This window comes from Monodelphis domestica, chromosome 1, assembly GCF_027887165.1.
Source record: "Monodelphis domestica isolate mMonDom1 chromosome 1, mMonDom1.pri, whole genome shotgun sequence".
NCBI classification, from domain to species: Eukaryota; Metazoa; Chordata; class Mammalia; order Didelphimorphia; family Didelphidae; genus Monodelphis; species Monodelphis domestica.
In genome coordinates this window covers 64,879,870-64,892,847 of record NC_077227.1, presented here as the reverse complement: position 1 = coordinate 64,892,847, position 12,978 = coordinate 64,879,870, and the positions used below count along the sequence as shown (strand labels likewise).

The window sequence follows — 12,978 nt, the reverse complement described above, 5'->3', positions numbered from 1 at the left end:
CAAGATAGAAGGTATTATTATTCCCATTTTACAGCTGAGGAAACTGGAGACAGATAGGGGTTAAGAAACTTTTCCAGGATCAACCAGTTGATAAGTGTCTGAGGCAAAATTTCAACTCAATTCTTCCTGACTTTAGGCTCAGCCTTCTAGGCACCATCTAAGTAAGTTGCTTCTCTCAACATTTAATAAAGGTTATGTCCTTGGGCAAATAATTTAACTTCTCCATGCCTCATTTTCCTTATCTGTAAAATGGAAGTAATAATATCATCTGTTTGCCAAGGCTCTTGTGAGAAAAAAAATCAAAGGAGATAATATTATTTTTAATAGTTATCTTCACATGGCATGACAGAGCTCCAAATCATGGGGTGGGGTGGTCCTCTGCTTGTCTTCTACCTTAGAAATGTTCTCTCTAAAATATGGTCCCTCTAAATGATCACCCTGGTGCAAATATCAATAATATGGAAATAGGTCTTGATCAAGGACACATGTAAAACCCAGTGGAATTATGTGTCAGTTGTGGGAGGGGGCAAGGGAAGGGGAGGGAAAGAACATGATTCTTGTAACCGTGGAAAAATACTCTAATTAAATAAAATTTTCCAAAAAATAAAATATGGTCCCATATGAACACCTCATTGCAGCCTTGAAATATCTGCTTCATAGGTTCTGGAAAAGGAGAAGCATTGAACTTTGTATATAAAAAAAGGGAGCAGTAAGGATAAGACTCAAGAAAGAGTATGGCATCTCTGAAGTCAAAGGAGAAAGTGTTACAGAAGACAAAGCAGCAAAAGAGAATGCTATATCTCAGTATCACCCCTCTCCTTCAGAATGTAAGCTCTATGGGCAAGAAAAGGCTTTTTGGTATTGCCTTTTATCCCCAGAGCACAGCCAGTACCCAACACATAGTAGGCATTTCAGAAATGCCTCCTGGATTGAACTGAGAATGAGACTAACAAAAAGAACACAAGATTTGGTTATTAGTTAGGAGTTATCTTCCTACCCCTTCGAGCTATTAATTGCATCTCTCTAACCCTTCTTAGGAGGTTTGCCAATACCTGTGGTCTCCATTTCCTCAGCAACTATTACTGAGATTTGTCTTCCATCAATTATCCCCAGCACTCTAGCTTTCATCAAGATCACCAAAGATGTTTTGGTTTTTGCCCTTCCCTTTTGTTTTAAAATCCATATTAAAGTGCTGATTCCAAGGCAGAAGAGTAGTACGGGTTAGGCAATAGGGGCTAAGTGACTTGCCCAGGGTCACACAGCTAGGAAGTATCTGAGATCACTTTTGAACCCAGGACTTCCAGTCTGCACTGGGCCACCTAGCTGGCCCTCCAAAGACATCTTAATTGCCCAATCCAAAGGTATGTCCACAGACTTCTAACCAAGACCTTTGTCTTAATTCACAGCACAACAGACAAAAGAATACTTTCCTTCAGAATATTCCTTCCTACCCAGGCTTTAAAGATTCCTCTATAGCTTCTTCAGGGAGTCAGGCTAGTACTTTCACAGGTTCCTCAACCTCCACTTCCCTCCCTCAGGTTCCCAGTGAATTAGTTCCCAAAAGAAGCCATTTATTGCCAGGGCTCTGTCCCTCTTCGGTTTTCTAATGTAATACTTCAATGATCTTTGTACCAGTCTCCTAGATTGATTAATAAGTTCTATCCTGGAACCTACAACCTCCACAGATTTAGATCTGCTAAGTCAAAGATCATCAAGTTCAACCCCCTGTTTTACACATAAGGAAACTGAGGCCAAAAAAGCTGAGTGACTAATACAGAGCCACACGGGGACCAAGTGGGAGATCCAGGATTCAAATACAGGTCCTCTGGCTCTAAACCTAATAATACTGTCTTCCCTCTCTAAGTCACGAACCTTTTATCACAATTAATTGTGTCTTACTTTTTTTCTCCATCCCACTGACTGGTGAGTCCTTAAGGATATGAAGGATACATTTTTCCACCTTTCTACCATCAGCCTCGAATGCTGACTTCCTCATAACAACTCTCAATAAACTGAATGTCTAGTTAAAAGGTCTCTGGTGAACTTTGAGAGAACAGTGTCAGCAGTGATGAAGGTGGAAGCCAAACTGCTAACTGCAAACCGGTGAGGAAAGAGTGGGTGGGGAGGAAATAGAAGTTACAGACACTGAACCCACCTTCAAGTAGTTTAAAGAGAGGAAGAAGTGAGCAAAGGAAAGCAAGATCCCTCTTTTAGGATAATTAATGGCAACCTAAGCAAGAAAATAGTTGATTTGAGTCTCAGAGAACCTCTTAGTATCTGCCCAGAAGGCACATCCTCACTTAGAAAGCCACCTATTAACATTATCTTCTTTTTATTGTATTTTTATTCCTTGAATATTTCCCAATTAAATTTTAACCTAGTTCTGACAGCTCCTGTTTGATACCTCTGGCCTAGGACACATAGAGTTGAAGTGACTTATCCAGGGTCACATACCCAGTATGTGTCCAAAGCAGGATTTGATCCCACTGATAGCAAAGGGGACCCCTCCAGCCATCCCACTACCCCATAGCCACTTCAATAACCTAAACATATCAGTATTATTTACAAAGAAAATTCTCCATGTAACAGTGATATCCAATTGGAATTGAGTTTGGCCAATATTGAGGGGCCAACAATAGTTAAAGGTAATTAACGGTTTCTCCCTATTCCACCCTCCCCCCAAAAACCCCTTAAGTCTCCCCAGTTCTAGAATGGAGAATGACTCAAGAAATAAAAGGCCAAGAAAACATCCTAATGGATTTCTCTTTGTCCTCTGATGATATCACTATGTATCTATACAGCACTTTTCAAAATGCTTTCCTATCCATTTAAATCAATGTCCCATATTCCCACATATTCCCACATATTCAAGTCTGCATCTTTCTGAAAACAGAAAAGCTCAGGATCTCATAATCATAAAACTTTAGAGCTCAAGAGACCAGAGAATGTTCACTTCCTACATCTACAGAATCCAATAGTAGTGAAATCATTGGGGTTACTTCTGAAAAACTCATTGAATCTTAAGTTATGGAAGCTTCCCTCTTACCTTCCCACCTGACCCCTAAAAGGCAGATTTCAAATCAGCAGTCACCCTGATGCCTGAAAACTCTTGAAATTGAGAACTCAGGATCTTGAATTTTGGATTCCCCATTAGAAAAGAGAACTTGGAACCACAACGCATGGTTACCAGTATAGAAGTCTGGGAGTACAAATGAAATCCTTGTCTCTAACATATTTAAGTGTGAAATCTTAAAAAACAATACCCTCCCCCCCAAAAAAACTATACCCCATCTGGACTCAAGGAAAAAAACCCGAAACATAAAATACTGACACATCTGCATGTTCTTTTCCTCCAGCTAAATTGCTGGGTTTGCATTCCCCATAATACAAAAGGGGATGGGGGGCTGGGAGACAGGCGGGAGTACAGTGATTACTCTTACTTCCTCTTGCTTGGAGGTTACAGAGAGAAGGCTGGGGGGCCAAACTGCTTTTTAGGCTTTCACAAGTTCTTCTGGTTCTGCACACTAGATATGTTGGGGTCAGAAAAGGAAGGGACATATTCAGCTGCAGAATCCACTGAAGGTACAATTTGCCCCAAACACAGTCCAGATGGTTTAACATTCAATTATCTTCACACACACCAGTTCTCCCATTGCCAAAATCAAATGCTATAAATACACATACAAATGGTTCTCTTTAAAAACAAGGGAACAGTGATACATGTATCTGTTTTGGATGGTTTTTGTAAACGCTCTTAGCCAACATTGTTACTCTCCCAATAAAAACAAACTCACTCATGCCCTCAGAAGCAATAGGTCCCAACTGTCTCCAAAGCCACCTTTATGGTAAACAAAGTCTTATCTTTCTGAACACTTCTCTGCTTCCTTCTATCCAAGTGGAAGAGCTAGCTGCCACATGGAGCCCCAAAGCGGATAACCTGTGCATAAATTTGGCTGGCTTCATAACCCCTGACAACCCCAACTACTGCCCTAGTGAAATGCAACCAAGAGAGGAAGTTAAAAAAAAAACAACTAACTCATTGGTGAGCTTTTGCTAAGCACAAATCCCAGTCAACTATATAAATACATTTGCACACCCCAATCATTAAATGCAAAAACCTCAAAAGCACAACCAGAGAAAGAGTAAAACTTGAGGCAATATGGTCTTGGGAGTTAAAAGAGACCTAGGTTTGAATCTGTCCTCTCATACTTACTAGCTCCAGAGCCATGAACAAGTCACTTACTTTCCCTGGGCCTCAGTTTCTTCATCTGTAGAAAGGTGGATAATAATGGATCTCTCTCATGGTTATTGTGAGAATCAAATTAATAATGAATAATGTTGCTATCAAAATGATACCTAATATGATTATTGCAGCTTGAATCACTGAGAACTTAAAATTTGAAACAATATCTCCACCCCTACAAAATGCCAAAGAGCAGGGAGTTGCAAAGGATATTTGGTTATGATGCTAGTGTCTCTCCTTCAAACATGGCTGCTCACAGCACACCATTAATTATAGCCCAAATGAGACAATGAGGTTTTCAGGATGGAGTCCCATTGATTCAAGTCCCTCCTTGCATGAAAGTCCACATTTACCCATTTGACAAATGCCAGAGGATCTCACTCACCCTTTGGGAGGTACAAGGTTCTCAATGAGGAATCTGCTGGGGTGGAAAGAGGTGGAAAAAAACCAACCAGTCATACAACCCAGAAATCACTCATCAGCCAATGGTCAAATATTAACCGACTCAAATCAGTCAACCTCTCCTAACTCGTTTTCTCAACTTTAAGAATTGGATTAACAGAGAACCAAACTGGGGGGAAGGGGAGAGAAGGGGAATCAGCTCAGCCAGGGTCAGAACTCAAAGGGGTGATTTGCCAAAAAAATTAAAGGACTTTGGAACTGGGATGGGGATTTCAAAGTTCCTCAGAGCCAAAGGGCCATCGGACGTTTTTACCCATAGAAACCCATTTCTCACTAGTCTCCCTCAATTTACTTTTTAAAATGAAAACTCTTGCCGCTTTCAAATACCCACCAACCAGCTGTGGTACGTGTGAAACTTTTACCTGCTCAACTGCTAACTCACTAGAGTTTCTCCCTCCGAGCAACAAAACTAACCTGTTCCCTCTGTCCATTTCCATATGGCAGCTTCCATATTAACCCCTAGCTGTAGCATCTCAAATCTCCCAACTGGGCATGGAACACAGTAAACGCTTACTAAATGCTTGCTGACTGGCTTGAGCATAAAATAGCAACCAGGGGTGGGGTGGGGGTGGGGGTGAAGGAGTTGGTGCTTCTTAAATACATTTTTAAAACGCACTAACTTTAAAAAAACACACCCTGTCCCCCTCCCCCATCCCCGCCCCGTACCCCAGAGGTCATTTACAAGGTTTTTAACTCAAGTCAGGGCACTCGCCAGAATTAAGTCTGTAGGACCTGGTCTTCACTTGCCTTTCCCAAGGGCCTGATCTTTCTTCCTCTTCCTCCCCACCTCCCGACCCTAGGGTGGCACCCTGCAAATGAAACCTTGTTTTTGAGTAGGGCACGAATGGGAAAGGAGCTGAAGTCTCTGGGGAGCTGGCGGGTGGAAGGCGGGGTCCGAGCAGCGAGGACACCCGTCCCCAGAGAGAAGACCAGTGCACAATGAAGCTGTCCACCGGTGTGCCAGCCGGTGTAACCGCCTGCCCTCCTCGCCCCAGAGCGTGAGAACAAGTTGGAGGCCCAGGACTGAAAGCGAAAGGGGAGGAGGATCCAGGGGCCGAGAGGGGCTGGGGTGGCCGGAGACAATGGGGGGAGGAGAGCCCGAGCTGGAAGGGGGGGCAGGCAGAGGCGCGTACAGAACCAATCCGTGGGAGGCACTGGCTGGGGGCTCCCTACTACTCACCCGCGGGGGCGGCGGCGGCGGCGCTCTGGCCCCGGCTGAGGAAGTTTGAGCAAGTTAAGCCGGGAGGAGGAGGTAGCGAGGGCTCGGCTCACTCAATCCATCCGGGTGCCCGAAGCATCCGAAAAGTGGGCGGGGGAGAGGCGGGGACACTGAAGCGGAGCCCAAGCTCCGGGAGCTCACGAAGAAGCCTAGGCGAGCCTGCCAGCCTACCCGCCCAGGCGCTAGGCTAGGTGCGATCAACGTTCTGCTCCGGGCACAGCACAGAGTGAGGCGCGTCGTGGAGAAAGGAGGCACGGGAGGCGGGGCGCTCTTCAGGCCCCTCGAGCGCTACTCTCTTCCTTCACTGCAGATGGATGGATAGATGGATGAAAAGACGGACAGCTCTCTTGCACACCCTAATGTCCACAGCACCAAGACTGGCTCCCTTGTTGTTATCCGAGTAGAGCGGAACTTCCTTGCGAAGCTGCTTTGCCCGCCCCTGAACCCCGCCACCACGCCCCGCGCCCCGCCCAGTCCCTGCACCCAGCCCAGCCCCGCCGGCGCAGGGACCTGCGCCCACCCGGGAGCTACTCGGCCTCCCCCCCACAGCGCGCCCCACCCTGCTCCCGTTCGGGGGAGTTTTCCCTCGCCGCCTCCTCCCGCGCGTTCCACTCCCCTCCTCAGCCACTTTTGGGGGCTCACGCCAGCTCTCTCGCCACTTCTTCTGGAACTGAAGCAGCACCGGCTTCCATTGTGTGCCACGCGTGTTCCTGGAGCGCAGCTAGCAAGGGAGAGCCGGCTGTTTGAGGGCCTGAGCTGGGTGTAGAAAGAGCGTAGAGAGCTGTGCCTGGCCTTTTGTAATGAGTACCTCCTCAGACGTCTCTGACATCTCTCATTACCCTGTCTGTATCTTGATTGTACATACTCGTTGTTTGTTCGCCGGCTGTCTCTGCTGTTAGCGTCTGAGCTCGTGGAGAGCCGGGACTGTGTGCTTTTGTTTTTCTTTCTTTCTATCCCCGGCGCTTAGTACAGTGGCTGGCATGTAGGCGGCGATTAATAAATGCTTGCCCATTGATTTGGGGGCTTAAGTGTGCCTGTGAATAGTATGGGGAGGGGGAACTGTGATCCCTAGAACCCGCACAGTACCTGGAATGTAGTCGGCGATTAATAAATGCTTGCTGACTCATTGGGGGGACTTAAAAGTGGGGCGGGAGGGAGAAGGAACCTTGATCCCTGGGACCCGCCCAGCCTCATGGCCCGGTCTAAGACTATTCAACAGTTAGCAAAGGGCAGCCTCCATCGCCTTCCCCTCTCCACACCTCCAAGACGAGACCAGGGCATGGGGAGAGAAGGGGCAAAATGAAGGCTAACCCCTAGGTGCAGAGCCGCAAGAATCAGCCTGGACAAAGCTTCCCAGTTAGTTGAGCTAGGCAACTTCATCTTGAAGAGAAGTAGGGCTACGGCTGGGGGCGGGGTTTGGGGAGAGGCGTCTCAGTTCCCTGTGGTCTGTAATTATCTTTGGGGGAGAATACAGCTCCCACACAAACCAAGATTTCTATGTGAATCAAACCACACCGAACTACTGACGACGTCCAACTCTAACCCCCTCTTGCGGTGACTTGTACCCTAGTGCTAAAAATACAAACCTTTTTTTTGGCCCGCCACACCAGCCAACCAAGATTTGGGTCCGATCTCTCCAAACATAACTACAGGGAGAGCTGCCTAGGCATTGTTGGTGACGAGCCTGAAGCAATGGTACAAGAAGTCCCCATCGTGCCCTCATATTTGGGAGATCTCTCACTTAATTTGCATACCAAGAAATACATCATTGCTCAAAGTCGATCAAAGAAGCTTCAAATGACATGTGGGGGGGGGGGGAACCCTCTTTCCTGCCTCTATATCAGTTAGATGCTCAATATAATTCAACAAGAAATTATTAAGCGCCAGCTATGTTTGGGGGTGGGAGGCATGAAAATAGAGCAGTTCCTTCGTTCCCCCCCCAGATTAGACCCTAATAAAGGAACATAACTTATACACAAATAAAAATAAATTAATTTCAAGTGGGCTAGTGTGCTAATTGGGGGAATAAAAAAGGGCCTTCTGGGAGTTCATAGAAGGAAGCCAAGAATGATACAAAGTTAGCAATGGACTGTCACCTATAGGGAAGCAGACTAGAACAGAAAGGGAAATGAAAGAAGAGGGGAAAGGTAAGCATGAGTCAAATTGTGGAGGCTTTCATTGAATGCCAGCTGAGCTGTTTATCCCTAGAGACAGCAGGAAATCATTGAAGATGTTTGAGGAAGGGGATTACATAAAGAAAGTGACTCACTTAAGCAGAGTCGCACAGATATAAAGTGTTGGAATTGAGACTTGACACCAGGTTTCTCCTTACTGCGAATCCAGAGCTTTTTCCACTAAAACTAAAGTATTAACAAATGCTACCATGTTCTCTCCCCACCCTACTTTTTGTGACCTGAGTTAAGCCTTATTAAATCAGTGTGAATTCTTTCATATTCTGCTTTGCCATAGAATCATAAATTTAGAGCTAGAATGGATCTTAGAACTCATCTAGTCAAGTGATTCTTAACCTGGGAACCGAGAACTTCATTTTATTTATACATACATATATACCCACATATACATATATAATTACTTCAGCATAATTATTTTTGCTTATAATCCTATATAGTTCATTGAATACCTTTCAAAACATTATTGTGAGAGATCCATAGGTTTTACCAGACCTCAAAGGGATCTATAACATCAAAGAAACTAAGAATCCCTAATATACTCCAAATTCTTCATTTTACAGATTTGGGAACCAGTCCCAGAAAGATAAAATAACTTGCCTAAGGTCATACAGGTGTGAGAATCTGAACTCAGCTCCTCTCAGTACAAACTTACCACTCTTTGCCTTTACCACACTGCCTTTCTGTGTCTTTCTAATGATGAAATTCAATATTAATCAGTATCTCTTTTTGGCACTCTGAGACAACCTTTTGATTTTTTTTTTAAAACCCTTACCTTCCATCTTGGAGTCAATACTTTGTATTGACTCCAAAGCAGAAGAGTGGTAAGGGCTAGGCAATGGGAGTCAAGAGACTTGTCCAGGATCACACAGCTATAACCTTTTGAATTTAAAGCAAAACCTCTTACTTCTGAATCTCCAAATTGTATCTCTCTGTGGTGATTTGTGGAATCTTCTGCCTTGTCCACCATTCTCAGAAATGTTGTACCAATGTTGTGCAGTCACCTTATGGTGACTCCTGGCATCGGAAAGACCCACTTCTTGTCCTTACTGAGGTCAGAGTTCTCCAAATCAGAGGGATTCAGAAAAAGAACATTATAAGCAGCATAAACTAGATTAGGGGAAGGGAATGGAATTTTCTTGCCTTGGAATCATGGAGGAAATGACTAAGACAGTGCTTTCACACCCAAGGTTGTGAATTTTAGATTTACTCCACCCTGTTTAGTCTTTAGAATTTTAGCAACCAGGAATGATTAAGCATGGGGGAGGAAAGTCATTGACCCTCATGTGCTAGCAAGTGACAAATCAGAAACAACTGACTAACCCCCTGGGCTGTCCAAAGCCAAGTTTAAGCCATCATTTGTACATGTGAGACACAGGAAGTGAAGAACTGCCTTTATATTTTGTGTGACTTCCTGTGAGAGGACTTTGGCAATAGTACTTGACTTAGAGGAGCTAGAGTGTGGGACCTCAGACTGCTTCCCTGAGGTGACCACATGGTGAGTGTTAAGGCTGATTCCCCTTTTCCTTGGCTCTTCCTGGAGGCACTTGGAGGAGGCCTCCTGGTCGGAAGCAAGCTAGATTTACTCTTCTAGGAAGAGCCCCTTGCCTGAGGCCTCTGAACTCCCCTGGCTCAGACCAGGCTGGAGCAGATCTTCCCTTTTCCCTCATTCTCTCTCATTCTTAATTTCTTCCTTGTATTGTAAATAAACCACTATAAAATTCCATTCTGACTTGAGTATTTCATTGGAATTTAGAATTTAAATCCCTGGCAACCACTAAAAAATATATTTAGTCTCAACCCTAAAAATTTACCCTTAACAAGGTCTGGTTCAGGGCTGGTGCAATAGGCTCAAGGAGGAAGTTTCAAAGAGAATTGGTGGGCTACATGTGGCTGGTGTTTTTTCTTTCTCTGGACCGCTTTTTATTATTTAATAAATAATTACAAATCATGAAATTCTCCAGAGAATCTTAATCATAATACTAATTAACTGTACTTTTAATTCATTGATCACCAGCCCTGGCCTTCCATAGACCTCTCAATTATTAGAAATAGGAAAGAAAGAAGGAGAGGAACTCAAAAAATAATGCTAGGACAAAATATATTTATTTTATTTCATGTTGATGGTCTCCTCAGATTGAAACAAAGAACTCAAAAAGATTGAATGGACTGAATTGCTTATAAATACATTTTGTCCAGCTCCTAGAATTTTCACCTCTGCCCTGAAGAAGTTTGTAAAAATGTATTTATTTCTCAAACCCTCTTGATTACTCTAAACAGAATCAACTGATACAATCAAACCATGAGCATGCTTTTAGTCTTTTTAATCTCTCCTACTGTATCTAGGCCTCCCAGGTACTCTGGCCTCCTTCTCTGACTAAAGAATTAATGCAACCACTTGGCTTTCCTTCCTTTCCTGTACTCCCAAATATATGTGTGTGTGTGTGTGTGTGTGTGTGTGTGTGTGTGTGTAGGACCCCAAATTCTGCAATTCAGGAATTATATTACTGTCAGTCTTTCCATAGATGTGGCCCATGGTGGTTGGCTCTGCCTGGTGTCCCTGATCATTTGTCTCTTTTCCTGATTAAAGATCTGTTCTTAATGGTACTCTATAGTTTTGATTATTTTTTCAAGTTGACAACTTTAATTTTTAAACAATAAATTAGCACAAAGTTAGTCCCCTATTTAGCAAAAGGATATGTTCAAATTTATAAATTGGTTTTAACTGATTGTTGGTTTTCCAGACCAATCCATAAAAGTCTACTTAACCAACATTGTAAATACTTCCTAGCATAGATGCCCAAGTTCTAGGACTCCTGGGGCTGGAGGGGGGAAAAAAAGAGAGCTTTCTTCCTTTCCTTATGTCTTGACACCAGGACTGGTGTAAGGCAGAATTTAAAAACTGAATGTTAAAATTGTGTTTAATATTTCTCAAAGAAGGGACACTAATGTATTGTGGGTGGAGTTGTGATCTTACCATTCTGGAGGGTACTTTGGAATTATGCCAAAAGAGTTATAAAAGAATGCATACTCTTTGATTCAATAGTACCACTACTAGGTCTAGATCACAAAGAGATTTTTAAAAATGGGAAAGGACCTGTTTGAACAAAAATATTTAGAGCTGCTCTTTTTATGGTGGCAAAGAATTGGAAACTAAAGGAATGTACCCCAGTTAGGGAATGGCTCAACAAATTGTGATATATGATAGTGATGGAATACTATTGTGCTATAAGGAATGATGAACAAAATGATTTCAGAAAGAGCTGGAAAGATGTGTGAACTGATGCAGAGTGAAATAAGCAGAACCAGGAGAACATTATACACTGTAACTGCAATACTGTGGAATAATTAAATGTAATAGACTTTGCTATTAACAGCAATACAATGATTCAGGACAATTCTGAGGGATTTAAGAAAAAGAATGCCAGAAAGAACTTGGATTAGGAATACAGATTATGATTTGCATATGATTTATCACCTGTTTATTTGGGTATATGTTTTGGGATTTGGGTTTTATAAGATTATTCCACTTACAAAAATAAATAATAAGGAAATATGTTTTGCATGATAATGCATGTATAATCCAGATTGAATGGCTTGTCAGCTCCCGAAGGGGGAGGGAAGAAGTGAGGGAAACAATAAGGATCATATAACTTTGGAAAACTTATATAGAAATTTATTAAAATTAATACCCCCCCAAAAAAACTCACAAAAAAATATCCCAAACAAGAGACATTGTGACATAATGGAGAACGTTGGGGGTGGGGGAGAGGGAAACACTGTACCTAAATTGGTGCTTATCATCTAGGGAATTCTGGACAAAGTATTTAACCTCTTTGGGCTATTATTTCCTTTTCTATAAAACAATGGTTCAAACTATATGGCCTCTGAGGTCCCTTATAATTCTAAATCTAGAATCTGGAAATCCCTCCTCCAGACCAAAATGTATTTCCTTAAAGTAGGTCATCTCTAGAGAGAGGAGGAAGAAAATAATAGAGTTGAGCTAATTCATGATATTATGTAATGATTAAGAATCCCTAATCCCTCCATGAATACTTTAGATTTTTTAAAATGTGATTCATTAGCCTAAATAAATTGATTCATTTGCAAACAGCCTAACAAAGTAAAATGAGGCAGTCACAAAAATAGGTTGGAAGTCTCTGCTTGGGAAACCACCCTCAGCATCAGGTTGCCTAAATGAACAACTGCCTTTCCCTGCATTTTCTCTTCCTCTATTTCCAAGCCCCTATACATTCTCTAAATGTTCCAAGTGCTTTATGAGGGCTGTGGCCACTGAAACCGTGGCATAGCCATTTGTAAGTAGGAGAACCCTTAGTAAATTCAGTGCTTAGAAATTAAGGACTTCATAAATGTGAGTTCAGCATTTGGTAGGATGGGCAGGGGGTGGTGCCACGGACTCAACAACAAAAGGGCATTTTTGTTGCTTTGGAGTTATAGTTCCAAACATAGCTGCCCTAAATGACAGTGCAGGGCTGGCTTGGAACTCTGCCCACAGCCCCTTGAGGGAGATTTTAAACTCAGGGCACAGCTTTTGTCTTTCTTTGTTCGTGTCCTACTGGTACTGTGGAGATCATTTTGACTGTGGAGTCAAAGGACCTAGATTTGTACTCCATAAATGAACGAATCAGTCATTGTAAATTGGATTGCCATAAAAATGAACCTTTTCATCTTCTAAATGAAGGTCTTCTGCAAAATGAGGGGGTGAGACTAGATGACTTCAAAGTTCCCTTGCAGGTCTGAATCTATGAACCTGTGATCACATTATGTGCCAACTAGATTTCCCTTGTCTTGTGGATATGTTGAACTCATCCCCGGATCTCTATCTCCACCTACAATACTTATAC

General features: G+C 43.0%; 1 protein-coding gene across 3 annotated transcripts in view; it reads right to left on the bottom strand.

Annotated features, from left to right (window-relative positions):
• TSPAN14 (tetraspanin 14) overlaps positions 1-6,023 on the bottom strand; it is a 91,247-nt gene extending 85,224 nt beyond the window's left edge. Inside the window, exon 1 of one of the 3 annotated variants that reach the window (XM_007478523.3) lies at positions 5,886-6,023. The gene's annotated coding sequence lies outside the window, so the exon portion shown is untranslated. Of the gene's footprint in view, positions 1-4,628; positions 4,660-5,885 lie in introns of those variants that run through there. The other 2 variants (XM_007478524.3, XM_056800176.1) reach the window with 2 other exon arrangements.
• Between the last annotated feature and the right edge of the window lie 6,955 nt (positions 6,024-12,978).